We start from the raw sequence: 18,350 nt of genomic DNA on the forward strand, positions 1-18,350 counted from the left end.
TCGATTGGCTTTTAATTTACAGAGACGGAAATGAATCTCGTTGGTTAAATTTGAATTGTCGTCAAAACAGCAACCAACTCAGGTACCTATTTCACAGCCAAATGTTATATATTTTCAATTTTCCAGTAAACTCTGACACTGCTTTCGTAAGCTCTCAGTGCAGAACAACATTCTATCTCTCTTAAAGGTACAGCACACACTTTCAACTTCATAACAATTTGGAATTGCACATCAGGTTGTCACTGGCCCACCGCACACAAAACCAGAAATACAGACCTCAAACAAAGAACAGTTATAAGTGGATAAAGGAGCAGTAAAATGTGCCATGTCACAGTCAAAGTGAAACAGGGGATAGAGAAAGATAATGTACTTGCCAGCAGACAGAAAATAGTCAAGTATTTTGCAGGAATCTACATCATAGTCATGAGAATGAATTGATCTAATTTTTTTGGATAACATGGTGATGAGGTAGAACTCCATATTACCGCCAAGAGCAGTAGCCTGTAGTGTTTAGTGCAATGCAACACTGCCTCAGACTCTCTCATTCAGTGTAAAATCCATATTTGGCAGTGGGGGAGTAAGGAGCGTTCGAATACAGAGAGCAGAAGTAGAGGGGTGGGAAGAGCACAGAGGAATGTTGTGCTGGAAGCAGTGGTGGATTAAAGGGGTGTAAGACCATGGATGGATTTGAAAACAAATCTGAGAATTATAAAATCAGTGGAGAGTCATCGTGGGAACCAATGCAGATCTGAAAATGTGTTGCTGGAAAAGCGCAGCAGGTCAGGCAGCATCCAGGGAACAGGAGAATCAATGTTTCGGGCAGAAGCCCTTCTTCAGGAAGCCCTTCTTCGGGCTTATGCCAGAAACGTCGATTCTCCTGTTCCCTGGATGCTGCCTGACCTGCTGCGCTTTTCCAGCAACACATTTTCTGCTCTGATCTCCAGCATCTGCAGTCCTCAATTTCTCTAACCCATGCAGATCAGTGAGTTTTATTTAGTCAGAACAGAAGGGAAGTCAAGGAGGAAATGACAACTAGTTAGCTTAACATCTTTCACATGAAAGCTTCTCAATGTTTTTTTAATAAACTTGTTGAGCAAGACACTTGGAGAAAGAAAATCAAGGGTATGATGAAAATTCAAGATACTTTGCGAAAAGGAAGTCAGATTTAACCAGATTATTGATATTCTTTGTGGAGCTATCGTGTGTTATGGATAAACTGCCATTTACTGACTCATTCTTGAGGCTGTCAAACTTCACTTGAAGGCTCCCACCATTCTCCTTACAATGTACATTCCGATCCAGTTGATGTCATTAACAAGTTTGGAAAAATTACAAGATGTCCAAATGTCCAAATCATGTACAATGGTTGGGAACAATTTGGTTCAAGCATTGAATCACAGAATCTCTGCAATGCAATGCCTACTCTCTCCCTATAATGCTGCATTTTGCATGCCCAATCCACCAAGCCTGGACATTCTTGGATATAATGGGCAATTCACTTAAACCGTGAATATTTGTACTGTGTGCAGAAACAGCAGCATCCGCAGGAATCCCACGCAGACACTATGAATGTGCACAATTCATGTTGGCAATCGCGTGACGATGGAATTGAACCCCGGTCTCGAGCACTGTGAGGCAGCAGTGCTGTCACTGATCCTTGTGGTATTTCACCCGTAACAGAACACCAACGTGAGTAAAAAGTGCGCTTATTCCTACTCTATGCTTTCCAGCTGGTAAACAATCCTTAATGAATGCCCGCACGTTTTCTCCAACCCCATTGTATTTTGTGATGTTGTGTGGGACCGGATAAAAAGCTTCCTGAACAAGCAAAACAGTGGGGTTCCAACGTGAATTCCACTCCACAGGAGACGTTGCAGAGATCACATAACTTGAAAGATGACTCCCAGCGCATCCACATTCTCTCATTGTCTTCCTCTTTCTTCAACAATTTGGGATGAAGCCTGTTTGGTCGAATTGACTCAAACTTTAGTCCAGTCAACGTTTGAAGTACGACCTCTTTCCTGTTCTTATTTGTTTGTCCCTTGTTTCGTATTTTTGGGACATTTAATCTCCCGATGAAGGGCTTCTGATTGGATGTTGACTGACGGCCTGTGTTTTTCCAGTACCACATTCTTCGACACTGATTGCAAGCATTTGCGATCCTCACTTTCTCCTTTTCCACAATCTTGACATTTGCATAGTATCTCACTGTGCTGATTCGCTTTGCGTCTTGCCAGGCCAGATGATCAGCTGAAGCCTCGCCCACACACACGTGCTCTGTTTCTCCTGACTTTGAACGAAGTTTGTACCTTTCCTGTTCAGAACACCACACTATTCAGGTTAGGATAAATGATGTCACTCCGTCAGACTCTGCTGTGATCTTTGATCCAAATTTGCTGAGTGCAAATCAATCCTTCTAATACCCTATAAAATTGATTTGAAGAATATAATTGAGAGAGAACCAATTCAAACATGCTCAGTTAAGTGTCTAAACAACTCTTTATGTGGCTCAGTGTCAAGTCTTGCCTTTTCACATTCCTGTGAATCATTTTGGACATTTTGACAGATGGAAGACGGGGTAGAATTACAATCTGATGTTTTTGATTTGGATATCCATTGCAATTCCTTCATCATTTCCAGGTGTTTAACCTGTAACTCCTCACCTGCCAGTAATCTGGGACCACGTGCACTACGTGGACTGCAGCAGTTCAAGAAGATAATCCATCGACTTCTACATAGGCAATTGGAGATTGACAATATCAGCCAGTCTTGCTCATGAAAGGGCTGGAGAGTGGGGTGAACTAATCTGCTCAGGGAACCAGCATGGGCACGATGCGCCAAATTATCTTGTGTTGCAATCATTCGGTAATTGCGACTAAAATTAAAGAAAAAAAGACTCACACAGGCTGCCATGGATCTGTTTCTGCATCCACCACTCAGTAAGAAAGCAGCTAATCGTTGGAACATCTGTACTTTTAGACTCAGTGCTGTGAGAAACACCTGCAAGAAAATAATAGCAAAATACTGCAGCAGCTGAATTTTTTTTTTAATCAAACAGGCTATGCTGAAAACCTTAGCTGGTCGGGTTTGTGCAGGGAAAGAATGTAGATGAATGTTTTAGCGTGCGCAGACAGACATCAGGAAATAAAAATGAAGCAGATTTTCCTCGTCCTTATGATCTGAGAAGCAGAAGGAAAATGGAGTAGATTTGTGACAGTCACAGGCTCTGGGGATGGTAATTGGTGGGAAAACTCATAAAGACACAGTCGACAAGAGTTATGGTAAAATAACAAAAATGGGTATCTAAAATTCATCACTGTCAATCCAGGTAAGAAATTCAGAAGACACAAATATACCTTGGTTTGGGTTTGGTGTGTGTAAATACTCTCCTCTGAACTCACTGTAAATGCAGTTTCATAAACCAATCTCTACCAGTCCAGGAGAGAAATTCACAATCATTGTGTCCTGGTCACAGTCTTGTTCCATGTACTGTGCTATACTGTAGAAGTTGGCGGACGTTATCTCAAGTCCAAATGGCACTCCGTCAGCGCCTAGTAACACCGGATCCATTGCTCACGCCACCTGAACATGCTTAAGAGACTGACAAGAGAAGTCAGTGAGAGCACAGAAACAAAAGGAAAACACCATCTGGTGTAGATTAGTGAAACCTAGAGCATTTGGAAGGCTTCAATAACGAGCAGAGAACAACCGAAATGGCAAGATGAGTTATTAAGATTTAGTACGTAAGTGTGTGAACTTGAAATATAAAGAATGGTGCAAGAGTTTGTTCACATATTTAAAAGGTTACAGAGAGAATAGTAAGGTAAAACAATGACTGAAGATGCTGGAAACCAGATTCTTGAGTAGACTGGTGCTGGAAAAGCACAGCAGTTCAGGCTGCAACCGAGTAGCAGGAAATTCCGACGTTTCGGGCAAAAGCCCCTCATCAGGAGTACAGGCAGAGAGCCTGACGGGTGGAGAATTAAATGTGAGGAGGGCGGGGATGGGGAGAAAGTAGAATAGAGTACAATAGGTGATTGTGGGTGAGGATGAAGGTGACAGGTCAGTGAGGAGAGTGGGAGAAGGTAGCTTCAGGGCAGAGGAAATGACCTGGGAGTTGCAGTGGAAGAGGACTCCCTGAGATTCTTGTAGAGAGAGGAGGAAAATTTCTTCAAGGCAGGCATCCTTGCAAGAGTATTCGCAGTAGGGTTAAAGTCAACTCGGTAAAAACAATTACTGCGGATGCTGGAAACCAGATTCTGGAGTAGAGTGGTGCTGGAAAAGCACAGCAGTTCAGGCATCTTCCGAGGAGCAGGAAAATCCGACGTTTCGGGCAAAAGCCCTTCATCAGCAATACAGGCAGAGCGCCTGAATGGTGGAGACACAACAGAGAGAAGAGTGCAAATTGGTGCACTGGAGAAGATGTAATGGGGAACAACGAAATGGTGCAGGTGAACACGTACTTTGCATCAGTTTTCACAATGAAAGACAACAACAAAATATGTGAATTAATAGACACGTAGGGAAGAAGTGAATGAAATGCCAACAATAACCAGAAGATGCCGGGGAAGCTGCAAGGTCTGAAGGGATTACGTTACTGAGACCAGATGGACTGCATTCCTGATTTCTGAAGGAGATTCCTGAGGAGATTGTGGACGCATTGGTCGTGATCAGTCAGGAGTCATCGGCGTCAGGGTGGGTCCCAGATGACGGGAAATTTTTAAATGCAACACCCCTGCTGAAAGAAAGGGGAGAGGCACACACAGACTACTGACAGTGTTGCACAGTACTTGGAAATGGATGGTAAATTACAGCAAAGTCTGCATGTCTTCATCAAGTGGACGTCATGTCTGACAGCTGTGCTAGATCTCTTTGAGGAAGTACCAAGTAAGTTAGGCAAAGCAGAGCCAGTGGACGTGATCTAATTTAATACCCATAAGTCCTGTGATAAGGTGCCATAGGGCATACTGCTAAATGAGGTAAAAGCATGCTGTTAGTGACAAGGAGGGGATTGGCTGACTGGCTGAGTGAGAACAGAGGGGTCTTTTACAGGATGGCAGCTACTGATTTTTTAAGACTTGCACAGCCATCGGTGTTGAGAGCATGACTATTCAAGTTACACGTTAAACATCTGGACAAAGGAACAGAGTGCATTTTCGCTACAGTTGCACTTGACACAAACGTAGTTTGAGAGACAGGTCATGTCAAGAAAGCTGGGAAACTTAATAAGATGCTAGGCAGGTGCAGAGAGTGGGCAAATAAGTGGCAAATGCAATACAAAAAGGGATGTGTCAGGTTATGCAGTATGAGAGGAAGAAGGCAGGCTTCGACTGATTTCTGTTCACGGAAAGCCTTTAGAAATCCGAAGGACAAAGTGTCTTGGGAGCCCTAGATCAGGCAGGTTCAGTTGGAATTCAGGAAGGAAAATTCAAAATTATAATTTATATCAAGGGGCCTCAAATACAAGAGCAGAGATGTCCAGTTGAGCATTTATATAGTCGTGGTCAGACTGCATTTGGAATATTGCAGGAAGTTAGGTCCGATATCTAAGGGTATTTCAGAGTCATACAGCAGTTTAGCAGACCATTCACTCCATATATACCATGCAGAACTCATTGCCAAATTAAAATAGACCCGCCTGCCTGCCGTTGTCCCAAAAACTTCCAATACATTCCTCATCAGTTACTTATCCAAATGACTGTTAAATACATTGCAGTACACCAGAACTGCAAAAAGAAGAAGAGGAACACCTATACAAGGTATTCGCCAAAAACGGATAGCCGCGCAACTTCATCAATAGATGCCTAAGAGAAAGACCACGGAACGAGGACATACCACAACCAAAAGGACTAGCCACACTGCCATACATCAGGAGCATCTCAGAAATGACAGCCGGACTACTGCGACCCCTAGGACTCATAACGGCACACAAACCAACAGTCACGCTCAGACAACAACTCACCAGAACGAAGGTCCTGATACCCAACATGAGCAAGACGAATGTAGTGTACAAAATACCATGCAAGGACTGCACAAAACACTATATAGGACAAACAGGAAGACAGCTAACAATCCGCATACATGAACATCAACTAGCCACGAAAACGACACGACCAGCTATCCTGAGTAGCCACACACGCAGACAACAAGCAACATGAATTCGACTGGGACAACACTACTATCATAGTGCAAGCCAGACAGAGAACAGCCAGGGAATTCCTAGAGGCATGGCATTCATCCACAAACTCCATCAACAAACACATCGACCTGGACCCAATATACCAACCACTACAGCGGACAGCTGAAACTGACAACCGGAAGCGGCAGGGACAGACCACTATAAACACCGGAGGAAACATCAAAGAAGCGCTTCGCAGGAGGCTCCCAAGCACTGATGATGTCGCCTAGCCAGGGACGAAACGTTTGCAACAAAAACTTCCAGCTCGGCGAACAGAACCACAACAACGAGCACCCGAGCGACAAATCTTCGCACAAACTTCGACTGTTAAATAATTTAACTGTAGTTGCATCCATCACTTCCTCCAGCGGTTTATTGCACACAGTGACCAAAGGGTGTAAAACAAAAGCTGCCACTCATGTCCTTTATAAATCTTCCTTCTCGTACTTTAAACATATGCCCCTGGATGCGATCTCCCTCACCTTTGATAGTAATCTTATTTATGCTCCTCGTGATTTCACAAATCTCTATAAGGCCAAACGTCGAAGTCCTCTGCTCCAGTGAAAAAGAAACCACAGCCTATTTTTATAACAGAAGACTTCTATTCATGACATCAGTCTGGGAAATACTTTCTGAACCCTCTCCAATATAATAAAATCCTTCTCATAACGAGGAAACAAGAACTGTAACAATACTCCTGAAGATATGATGACATTGGATGGGGTCCGAAGAAGGTTTAAAAGAATGATCCTGGGGGGAAGAAATGCTTGTCATAAAATGTTGAAAACTCGGGGGCTGTACTTGATACAGTTTAGAAGTTTGAGGAGAATCTGATTGACACTTAAACAATACAGAGAGGGGCTATTAAAGTGGCTGTGGAGAAGTTTTTTAACTAGCACGAGAGACCAGGAGCCGACTGCACAGTATAGAGAGAAAGGATGACCATTTTGAAGTGAGATGCGGAGGAATTTCTTCAGCAAGAGGCTAGTCATCCTTTGGAACTCTGCCGTAGAGGGCTTAGTGGTCAAGACATTGCAATGTTTCAAGACAGACATAGATAGGTCCCTGATTGATAAGAGGATCAACAGTTACAGGAGATGGCAGAAAGCCGAAGAATGAGGTTAAGAAACATATCAACCATGACCAAATATTGGAGAGGTCTCGATGGGTTGAATGGCCTAATGCTGCTCCTTTATCTTGTGGCCTTCTCGCTATTGCCTGTGACTTCAACCTGCCCATAGACGGAGCAAGTCAGATCAGTGGTGGAGACTTACGTGGTATATGTATGAGATGGGTTTCTGAGTCGCTACATTAAGGACACAAATGGAGGGCAGAGCATCCTTGATTAGTTGGCTGGTCGACGAGATTTCGATGAAGAATGACAGCAGCAGCATGTGCACAGTTCTCGTACTGGTCTCATGAAGTCCCCACATTTTCACCTTGTGCCTGAGGCACAACGACTCTCAGGTTAAAACACCAACAGTCAAATCGCGCGATCTCTCTCTCTCTCTCCCTCTCTCTCTCTGTCTCTAATGAGTCAGCAGGCCTGGGAATATGTCAACTTTGATTTCAAAGCTTTATTTGTATATATGTCAAGGAATAATTGACAATCTATCTCTATGCTGTCCCTCAGGAAGAGTGAAGAAGTCAGTGAGAGAACTCTTCATTAAGGTGGAGAGTGATAGAGCTGACTCAGATTATGAGCCGAAATCTAAATAGAAGAAATGATACTGATATGAAGCGTGAGCAGGGTATAACGAATTGGGGAACAGAACTTAAAGGGATGACAAGCACTTCAAAAACATTTGCAGGAACTGCAACTGCTTCTCACTCCTGTCTGACACAAAGAAACCGGGAAACGTGGCCATGTCATGGCTAACAAGCGATATTAGGCATAGTATTGCACTCAAGGAGCCTTACAAATTGGCTGAAAATAGCAGCAAACATCAGACATCAGCAGAAGATGAAGAAAGGATTAATACAGAACGAAAATGTCGTTTAACAGTAAGCATATAAAGAATTGTTAAAGCTCCTGAAGGTATATGAATTGAAAAAAAAAACGATTATTGAAAACAAATCCCTTACAATGAGAAACAGAGGATGTTATAATGCGGGATAAATATATAGCACACCAAATAAATATGTATATTGGTTCTGTCATCACAGATGATAAAAGTAATATTCCTAAAGTGCTGGGAAGAAAAAGAGAGGGAGGAACTGAAAGAAATCAATATTATCAGGGAGATAGTGTTGTGGAAATTGATGAGATTAAAGACAGTAAATTCCACCAACTGCGAATCAAACAGAGGTGTACATAAAGTCACCCTAAATGCAGTGAATGCGTTCTGTAACTAGAGTGTGGAGTCTAAATAGAGTAAATTAATTGTCATATTTCAATATTCTATCGACTCTGAAACAATATCTAGGGCTTGGAGGTCAGTTAATATGACGCCACGATTTCTCAAAGGAAGTAGCGAGAAAACATGGAATGACGGAAAAGTTAGCCTAACACTGGAAAGCAGTAATTGGATTGGACAGAGCCAGCATGAATTTACGAAACTAAAATAGGAAAGGCGATCTCGTCTTCTTGTACACAAATCGCTGAACGTAAGCATGCAGGAGCAGCAGCAGATGAGGAAGGCAAACGGTGTGTTAGCCTTTGTACTGAGAGGATTTGAACACATGAGCAGGGAAGACTTGCTGAAATTGTGCAGGGTCTTGTTGACAGCACAACCGAGAGTGCAGTTTAGGAATCCTTATCTGATAAAGGATGTTCTCCATTCGGAGATGGCACAATAAAAGTTTACCAGACTAATTCATGGGATGACAGGACTGACGTATGAGGATTCGTTTGGATGAAAATCACTCAAGTTTAGAATGATGAAGTAGGATGTCACCGAAACGAGTAAAATTCTAAAAGGTACGAACAAGGTAAATGCAGGAAGGATGCTTTCAATGACCAGGGCGTCCAAACCATAGACGGTTGGGAGGTGGCGTCACTTCTAAGAATATGGGTAGTCCATTTAAGACTGGTTACTAAGTGAAATTTGATGCCACAGAACGTAATTGAAGCCAGAATGTGGAATGTTGACAGATGAAGATTTCTAAAGTTTTGAGGCAAGAGGGATCATAAGGTGTAGGCCTAAAGAAGTAGCAGGTTACTGTGGGGAGTGATCATATAAGATCATGCTGAATTATAGAGAAGGATCAAACATCACAACAAGCCAGGCCAGTTCTAATATTTCATATTTCCATTCTGTTAAAGGTGGGATATGAAGACCAATTGTTTTTAACTGACGCAGATATCAGTAACATATTGTCTAGATTTAAAAAATAATTCTGTAAGCACTTACCAAACAGTAACCGGGGAGCAATTTTAGCATACGAACTTCAGCAATTTGATGAGGTGCAAAGTAACTTTTGAGATTCGTACACTGGCTGTTCTGTATCTCAATTTCAATTCAGTTCTCAAATTGCTGAATGTTCTGACAAAAACAAGATAGTATGTATGAAATAAGTAAACGTCTTTAAAATGTTGCTAATACTGGGTGGAGGGAGTGGTAAGAAAGTGTGGGGAAGGGGAGCAGTGAGAAAAAGAATGGGTCGGGTTTTTGTTGAGGGATTGCCCACGAATGACCCCAAATTCCAAAACTCCTGTGACCCGCTATCCTGCTCAGGAGTCCTGTCCCTCCACTTCCTGCTCCATTCTTTCCGTCTCTGACACATTTACAGCAAGGTCAGTGATAGAGGTGTTCATGGGGTACACTTTCCCACCAATTCCAGTCACTAATACACTCCCAAGCGTCTCCCAACAACATTACATCCTCATGGACCACCGCAATCATTTCAAACAATATCACTTATTTTCAGCTCTATTCACACTAAAGATAGATCAACCAACCGTAACCTGATAAATTAAAAAAAAAATAAAACTGAAACATGAATAGCGGTCGCTGACGGGGGCCTGTTTCTGAGAAGAAGACTCATGCTCTCTGTGGCTTAATTGGCGATCCCAGATAAACTATGTTTGGTTCCAGAATCATTTCATGACCAAACCTGTAACCTCTAACTGGGCTATAGCATCTGGCGCTTCCCTCCCCTTTAGCCCTCACTCAAAGATTGTCGATTGGAGACAACAACATTTCGTTCCACTGAGCACTTGCCGCGAGCATGCTCACAGTTCATGTTAACCCTCTGCATACTGCAGGATCCATCCCAAGTGATGACGTATAATGTTCAACAGCGAAGAAGAGGCGGTCCTACAGGATCAAGCTGGAGGCACTGGTCCTCCAACCAATCAGAGAATCTCATGGGCTCGCTGGGCGGTCTGATAAATCCGCTGCTTGTCTAAAATAATCTGACCAGAACATCCACACACCAATGCTCAAAGTTCGCTTGAAAAATTCTTCCAGTTCAAAGCACAATTGTTAATGATGACTCTGTTCCCTTTCCCGCAGACAAAAGTGAGGACTGCAACTGCTAGAGATCAGAGTCAGCATTAGAGTCGTGCTCAAAAAGCACAGCAGGTCACGCAGCATCCGAGGATCATGAAAATCGAAGTTTCAGGCAGGCACCCTTCATCAGTAACCTTTCACGCAGCCAATTTATGATCAATATTGCTACTATCCCTTCTATTCCTTCATCCCCAGGTTTCATGCACAGCGGTCTCACAGAACGTTTGTCTTTTGTTTTGCCAATCTACATTTATCTGATCATTTTGGATTAGCATCATCAAGACTTCTTCTTACCTCATCAAAAAAATCGGCAGAAAGTTCACCACAATTTTCTGTGAACAATTCTATTTTAACTTTCCTGAATGAAACACATATTTCTTCACGTGGCACCTCATTTTGTCTGGTATGACCGTTTGCAACATGTTTCATACAGCTTTAAACGGTTATCCTGTCAGTACTGAATTAATTGACAAAACGTTTCTCATGGCAAACTGAAAGCGTGCATACATTTTAAAGATGAGGAAATGTGTCTGAATGAGTTGTGACTTGGACATTAGTTATCGTGAATACAAAGTAAAGTCAATCAGGTTGTGATGGTGTTGACCTCTACCACACTTTCAGAAGCTGCCAGACAAGCTGAATACTTCAAGCATTTTCTGTGTTTTTTTAAAAAATATATATCAGATTGCCAGTATTTGGCTTCTGCACTTGAACTTGGGACAAAAGGGATGAAAAGTGGGTCGAAAGCAGGAGCAGTCACCTCCTTCAGTCATGCAAAACCCAGCTCTTCCTCTGGTTTTTGTAGTTTTGTGACAACACTAACTGGCGTGTATATTGGATTTTAATGATCAGCTAAGTATTTACATGTTACACTTTCAGTCCAAATATGGAAGAAAAAAAGCATCAATTTATATCAATTTCACAATTTACGTGTGCATGTCCAGGTCATAATTCTACTTTTAAGGGGAAGGCAGCATTTCATATTGGTAACAGTAAATGCTCACGATTCGCAGGCCATGGCTGTGAGAGCACGGAATCCAAATGACTGGACTTCCAGGGACAGTCGCTGTTTCTATCAACATGGACACTGTCTGATTCGGCATTACAGTCTCCCATCCTTCTGCTCATGATGCCTTCAGTTCTGTCTTGGTTTTGTTCCGACTGGTTTCTAATGCACGGGCAATCCAATCATCTATAATGTTGCTTTTTCTAAAGAGTGAGCTCACTGGCTCCGTAGATCAATGCTTAGGTAGAGGAGAAACACAGACAGGGGAATGGCTGAATGCTTCCTTTCTTTGCTGAAACCAAACTCTGGTGTTGAAATTTGAAATGGGACAAAATAAGCCAATTGAGTGCAATCCTATTTTCTGGCTGATCTCTCCAAAGGCCACAGTCACTTCGCCAGAACGTGTCTGTGTGTTTGCCTCTGTAAGTGAAATGGGGTTTAGATCACCGACGGGGTGTGAACACAGGTTATCCATCTTAAACTTCAGTCGGATACATTGCAAAACGTGCCTGGATGATAGCATTACGACGAGTGCTTGAAACATTTGAGAACACAACGGGAGAGGCCAAGAGCTGAAAACTTGGATGATGGGCCTCTTTCCATTCTGTAACCAGTGGATGACTTGCTCAAACTTATGTAATGATAAATTAAACGCCATATGCTTTGGCATTAAAAAGCAGTTCAACACCTTGCGAGGAAGCACTGGTGGTGTATTGGTTAAGGGTCGGTGTTTTCTTCACTGCGGCCAGGGTTGGGTGCCTGGTCAGGGAATCAGGTTATATTGTTGCTGAGAGTGACAACAACGACAGTGGAGCAGCTCTGATGGGAATGCTTCAATAACTCAGATCAGTTCATGCCTCGAGAACATCAGAGTTCATGTCCCTGCTTCTTCAAGAAGGGGAAGGCACCTTGACATTCTCTGCTCATTCGGTCAGTTCATCCTTCATTCCCCTAAAGATTCACAGATTTGAAACGGGGCTCTTTTTAATTCTTTCCTTAAAACTCCCACGGGTTGCAGGTATTGGATTGGTTTGAAATTGATAATGTGCACAAGCGCTGCGTGCGAGATGCTCCTACCTTCCCCTCCTCTCTTCCCCTCCTCTGACAGCGGTCTGAGGTTGACTCTGATATTCTCGGTTGCATTCATCGATTGGAGACATTAATCGGTATATTAAAAAGTGCCACAAATAATTCAAACAGAATTAATTTCTTTCAAATGCTCTGGCTACAAAGTACTCAGAAACAGCTCATTTTTGAGAGATATTTAGGAAAACCGAGTTTAAGAAGATAAACAACTTGCTTTGCAAGATGATTCCAATGAAGACGTCAATTCTTTTGAACGATTCGGTGGAATTTTAGTTCTTTCTATTACCACAGACACATCTTGCGAGAGTGACAAATGCCTCAGGAGGGACCGACTTTCAGAAAATTAGGAATTTAACCATTTGGCTACTTCTTCCTTCACTTTAGACTTGAAAACCAGAGCCTGTTTACGTAAGCAAAGATGTAAACAGGCAGCAGGCTGCCATTCGAGGACAGGCCAAGCCGTTTAGAATTGATACACGCTGAACGTATACCTCCTGAGGCAGCCTGGCTTCCTGTAATCTCCCATCATCCTGCCTGTTTACTTTGGATTCCTCTAGTTGTGTTGTCGTTACATAGGAAGAGAAGCATTAAGCCACTTCCAGTACGTCTCCTCCCCAACTGTTTCCCCGTTACTCTACGGCTTCTATTCTCTCATGTTGCTCTTCCTGCCAAACTGGAGCATTCTTCGCGTCAGCTGCTTGTTATCCACATGTTCCTCAAAGGAGAAACACAGAAGTGGAATTTCAAACTCAAACAGATTAGCCCTGGAGAAAACTACTTCACGCTTTTTCATCAGAAATAATTACCACCCTGTCTAACCCTATGATTATCTTATATGTCTCTATTAAGTCACCTCTCAACCTTCTTCTCGCCCACATAAACAGCGTCAAGTCCCTCAGCCTTTCCTCGTAAGACCTTCCCTTCATAGCAGGCAATATCCGAGGAAATCGGCATGCTTTCCAAAGTTTCCGCACCCTTCTTATAATGTGGTGAACAGAACTGTACACGATACTCCAAGTGCGGCAGCACCAGAGTTTTGTACAGCTGTCGCATAACCTCATGATTCCGAAACTCGATCCCTCTATTAATGAAAGCTAAAACACTGTATGCCTTTTTAACAACCCTGTCAACTGGGTAGCAAATTTCAAGGATCTCTGTTCCTGAACATCTCCACTTCCAAGATACTTACCATTAGCACAATACTTTGCACTCCGGTTACTCCGACCAACAAGAATCACCTCACAATTGTCCGCATTAAACTCTATTTGCCACCTCTCAGCCCAGCTCTGTAGCTTATCTATGTCTCTCTGTAAACTACAACATCCGTCGTCACTATCCACAACTCCAGCGACCTTCGTGTCGTCTACAAATTTACTAACCCACCCTTCTACGCCCTCATCCAGGTCGTTTATTAAAATGAAGAGCAGCAGTGGATCCAACACCGACCCTTGCGGTACACCACTGGGAACTGGTGTCCAGGATGAACATTTCCCATCAACCAACGCCTTCTGTCTTCTTTCGGCAAGCCAATTACTGATCCAAACTGCTATATCTCCCATAATCCCATTCCTCCGCATTTTGTGCAACAGCCTACTCTGGGGAATCTTATCGAACGCCTTGCTGAAATCCAGGTACACTAAATGAACCGGTTTACTCTCATCTACCTGTTTGGTCACCTTCTCAAAGAACTCAATAAAAGTTGTCAGGCACGACCTACCCTTCACAAAACTGTGCTGACTATCTCTAATCAAGTTATTTTTTTCCAGATGATTATAACTCCTGTCTCTTATAACCTTTTCCAACATTTTACGAACAACTGAAGTAAGGCTCACTGGTCTGTAATTACCAGGATTGTCTCTCCTCCCCTTCTTGAACAGGTGAACCACATTTGCTGTCCTCCAGTTTCTGGCACTCTTCCTGTGGACAATGACGATTTAAAGATCAATGTCAAAGGCTCGGCAATCTCCTCTCTGGCTCCCCAGAGGATCCTAGGATAAATCCCGTCCGGCCCAGGGGACTTATCTACATTCACACTCTGCAGGATTTCTAATACCTCTTCCTTGTGAACCTCAATCCCACCTAGTCTAGTAGTCTGTATCTCAATATTCTCCTCGACAACATGGCCGTTTTCTAGGAGATTAATGTCGAAAGACATTCATTTAGTGCTTCCCCTGTGCCCTCTTCTCCACACACAACTTCCCACTACTCTCATTGATTGGCGCTAATCTTCCTCTTGTCATTCTTTTATTCTTTAAATACCTGTAGAAAGCCTCAGGGTTTATGCTGGCCCTATCCACCAACAACGTCTCATGTCTCCTCCTGGTTCTTCTGAGCTCACTCTTTAGGTCTTTCCTGGCTGTCTTGTAATCCTCAAGCGGCCTAACTGAGCCTTCACATCTCATCCGGACATAAACCTCTTTCTTCATCGTGACCAGAGATTCAACTTCCTTCATAAACTACAGCTCCCACGCTCTACAGCTTCCTCCATGCCTCACAGGTGCATACTTATGTTAGACACTCAGGAGCTTTTCCTTGATTAAGCTCCACATTTCTAATGAGCCCAAAACCTGCAGTTTCCTTTCCCCATATGATGCTTCCTAAATCGTGCCTAATCGCAACGTAATTGCCTTTTCCCCAGCTGTAGATATTGCCCAGTGGTATGTATCGGTCCGTTTCTATCACTAAAGTAAACATAACAGAATTGTGATCGCTATCACCAAAGTGCTCACCTATTTCCAGCTCTAACTCCTGGCCGCGCTCATTACACAGTACCAAATCTAATGTGGTTTCACCCCTTGTTGGCCTGTCCACATACTGTGTCAGGATGCCCTCCTGCACACATTGGAAAAAAAAACAGATCCAACTATAGTACTCGTACTATAGTGTTTTCAGTCAATATTTGGAAAGTTGAAATCCCCCATGACAACTACCTTGTCTGTCTCATTGCTATCGAGAATCATCTTTGCTATCCTTTCTCCAATATCTCTGGTAGTATTCAGAGGCCGATAGAAAACTCCCAACAGCATGACCTCTCCTTTCCTGTTTATAACCTCAGTCCATACTACCCCAGTTGATGAGTCCCCAAACATCCTCTCTGCAACTGCAATGCTGTCCCTTGACCAATAATGTCACTTTTACCATCTTCTCTGTTTAGATTAGATTAGATTACTTACAGTGTGGAAACAGGTCCTTAGGCCCAACAAGTCCACACCGACCTTCCGAAGAGCAACCCACCCAGACCCATTCCTCTACACCTAACACTCGGGGCAATTTAGCATGGCCAATTCACCTAACCTGCACATCCTTTGGACTGTGGGAGGAAACCGGAGCACTTGGAGGCAACCCACGCAGACACAGGGAGAATGTGCAAACTTCACACAGACAGTCGCCCAAGGTGGGAATTGAACCTGGGGCGTCTGGCGCTGTGAGGCAGCAGTGCTAACCACTGTGTCACCTACTGTTCTTATTGAAACATCTAAATTCTGGGACCTGCAACAACCATTCCTGTGCCTGCTCTATCCATGTATCCAAAATGGCCACAACATTGACGTCCCAGGTACCACCCATGCTGCAAGTTCATCCACCTTATTTTGGATGCCCCTGGCGTTGAAGTAGACACACTTCAAACCAACACCTTGCTTGCCGGTGCCATCTTGCATCCCTGATACTTGATTTCGGATCTCCATACTCTCAACCTTTTGTATACTCGAACTACAATTTTGGCTCCCATCCCCTTGCTGGATTAGTTTAAACCCACCCCCAATAGCCAGGATATTGGTACCCTTCTGGTTCAGACGAAGACCATCCTGCTTGTGCAGGTCCCAGAAAGAGCCTCAATTATCAAAGAATCCAAAACCCACCAGCCTGCACCATCCCTGTAGCCACGTGTTGAACTCCAATCTCTTCCAATTCCTCGCCTCACTAGCACGTGGCACGGGCAACAATACAGAGACAACAACTCTGTTCGTCCTAGCTCTAAGCTTCCATCCTAGCTCCCTGAATTTCTGCCTTAAATCCCCATCTCTCTTCCTACCTATATCGTTGGTGCTCGATAGACCATGACCTGTGGCTGCTCCCGTTCCCACTTAAGAATCCCAAAAACACGATCAGAAACATTATGAACCCTGGCACCTGGGAGGCAACACACCAACCGTGAGTCTCTTCCGTCCCCACAGATCTTTCTATCTGTCCCCTAACAATGGAGTCCCCAATGAATACTGCTCTGCTCCTCTCCCCCCTTCCCTTATAACCAGCAAGGATAGACACTGTGCCATAGCCCGGTGCCCCACTGATTTCCCCTGGTAAGTCGTCCCCCACAATAGTATTCAAAACGGTATACTTATTGTTGAGGGGAATGGCCACAGGGGATCTCTGCATTGCCTGCCAGTTGCACTTCCGTCCCTTGACTGTAACCATTTTGCCTTTTACTTGTACCTGAGGAGTGACTACCTCCCTGTAACTCCCCTCAATAACCCTCTCTGCCTCCCGAATGATCCAAAGTTCATACAGCTCTAGCTCCAGTTCCCTAACGCGGTTTTCGTGGAGCTGGATTTGGGTGCACTTCCCGCAGATGTAGTCAGCAGGGACACTAGTCATGAGCCTCACCTCCCACATTCGGCAGGAGGAACATTCAAATGCCCTCACCTCCATTCCCACGATTCTAAATTCCCAAAGAGACTGTTGAAAAAACAAAGAATAAAAAAAAACTCGTTATCTTACCAATCTTACATTACCCACACCTCAACCCACCTATCACACTCTCAGATACCTTGACTCCTACTATTTGTCTCTGTACCTCCTCGGCTCAAAAGCCTCATTCCAAATGAAGAGCTCTTGCCTGAAACGTCGATTCTCCTGCTTCTCGTGTGCTGCCTGCCCTGCTGTGTCTTTCCAAGTCCACAATCTCTACTCAGTGGCGAGGCAGTGGATTTGTGTTGGGGACTGAAGATAGAGGCCTCACTTTTGTACAATTCAATTGTAGGGAATGTCTGCTCCAACAGGACATGATATCAGAGAGGTCCGTACAGTGTTTGACCTCGAGCGAACGGGGATTTGATGGTGATCACATCCACCTGTTGACCTGCTCTTTCGCAGAAGTGGAGGCTGTGTGTCTGAAAGATTCTTGCAAATTTCCTGTCAAATTGTTGGTGCCTAAATCCCTTAACTTCAATCCTAGCTTCAGGCACAATCCACAGTCTGTGATAGACTCTTTCCCATTCTCTTGATTTTAAAAAAATTATAACATCAATTTCACAGCATATTAGAAGGGGTAGTTTTAATAAACAATCACTCCACCATGATAAGATGAAGTCGCGCAATTTATACGAAATAGAACTTGATCAGAGTTTGAACATGGAAGGAAAAGGCTCCGGTTACGATGGGAGAGAATCCTTCACTTGTTATGTGTGTGGACAAGGCTTCTGCACCCACCAGAGCTCACAAACTACAATTGTAGTCATATTTAAGTGCGACTGTAGACAAGTGATGATTCATTTCTCCATCTGAGCTGAAACCCCATGAAAGCAATGTCACCAGGAACAAGCTCAATGTGTGGGAAGGGATACACTCCTTCTCTGACCCACTGCGACACCTGCTCGATCACAATGACGAGAAATCATTTCAAAGT

The sequence above is a fragment of the Chiloscyllium plagiosum genome, unplaced genomic scaffold (assembly GCF_037043375.1).
Source record: "Chiloscyllium plagiosum isolate Xiang-an unplaced genomic scaffold, Cpla_swu_hap1 HiC_scaffold_31, whole genome shotgun sequence".
Lineage (NCBI taxonomy): Eukaryota > Metazoa > Chordata > Chondrichthyes > Orectolobiformes > Hemiscylliidae > Chiloscyllium > Chiloscyllium plagiosum.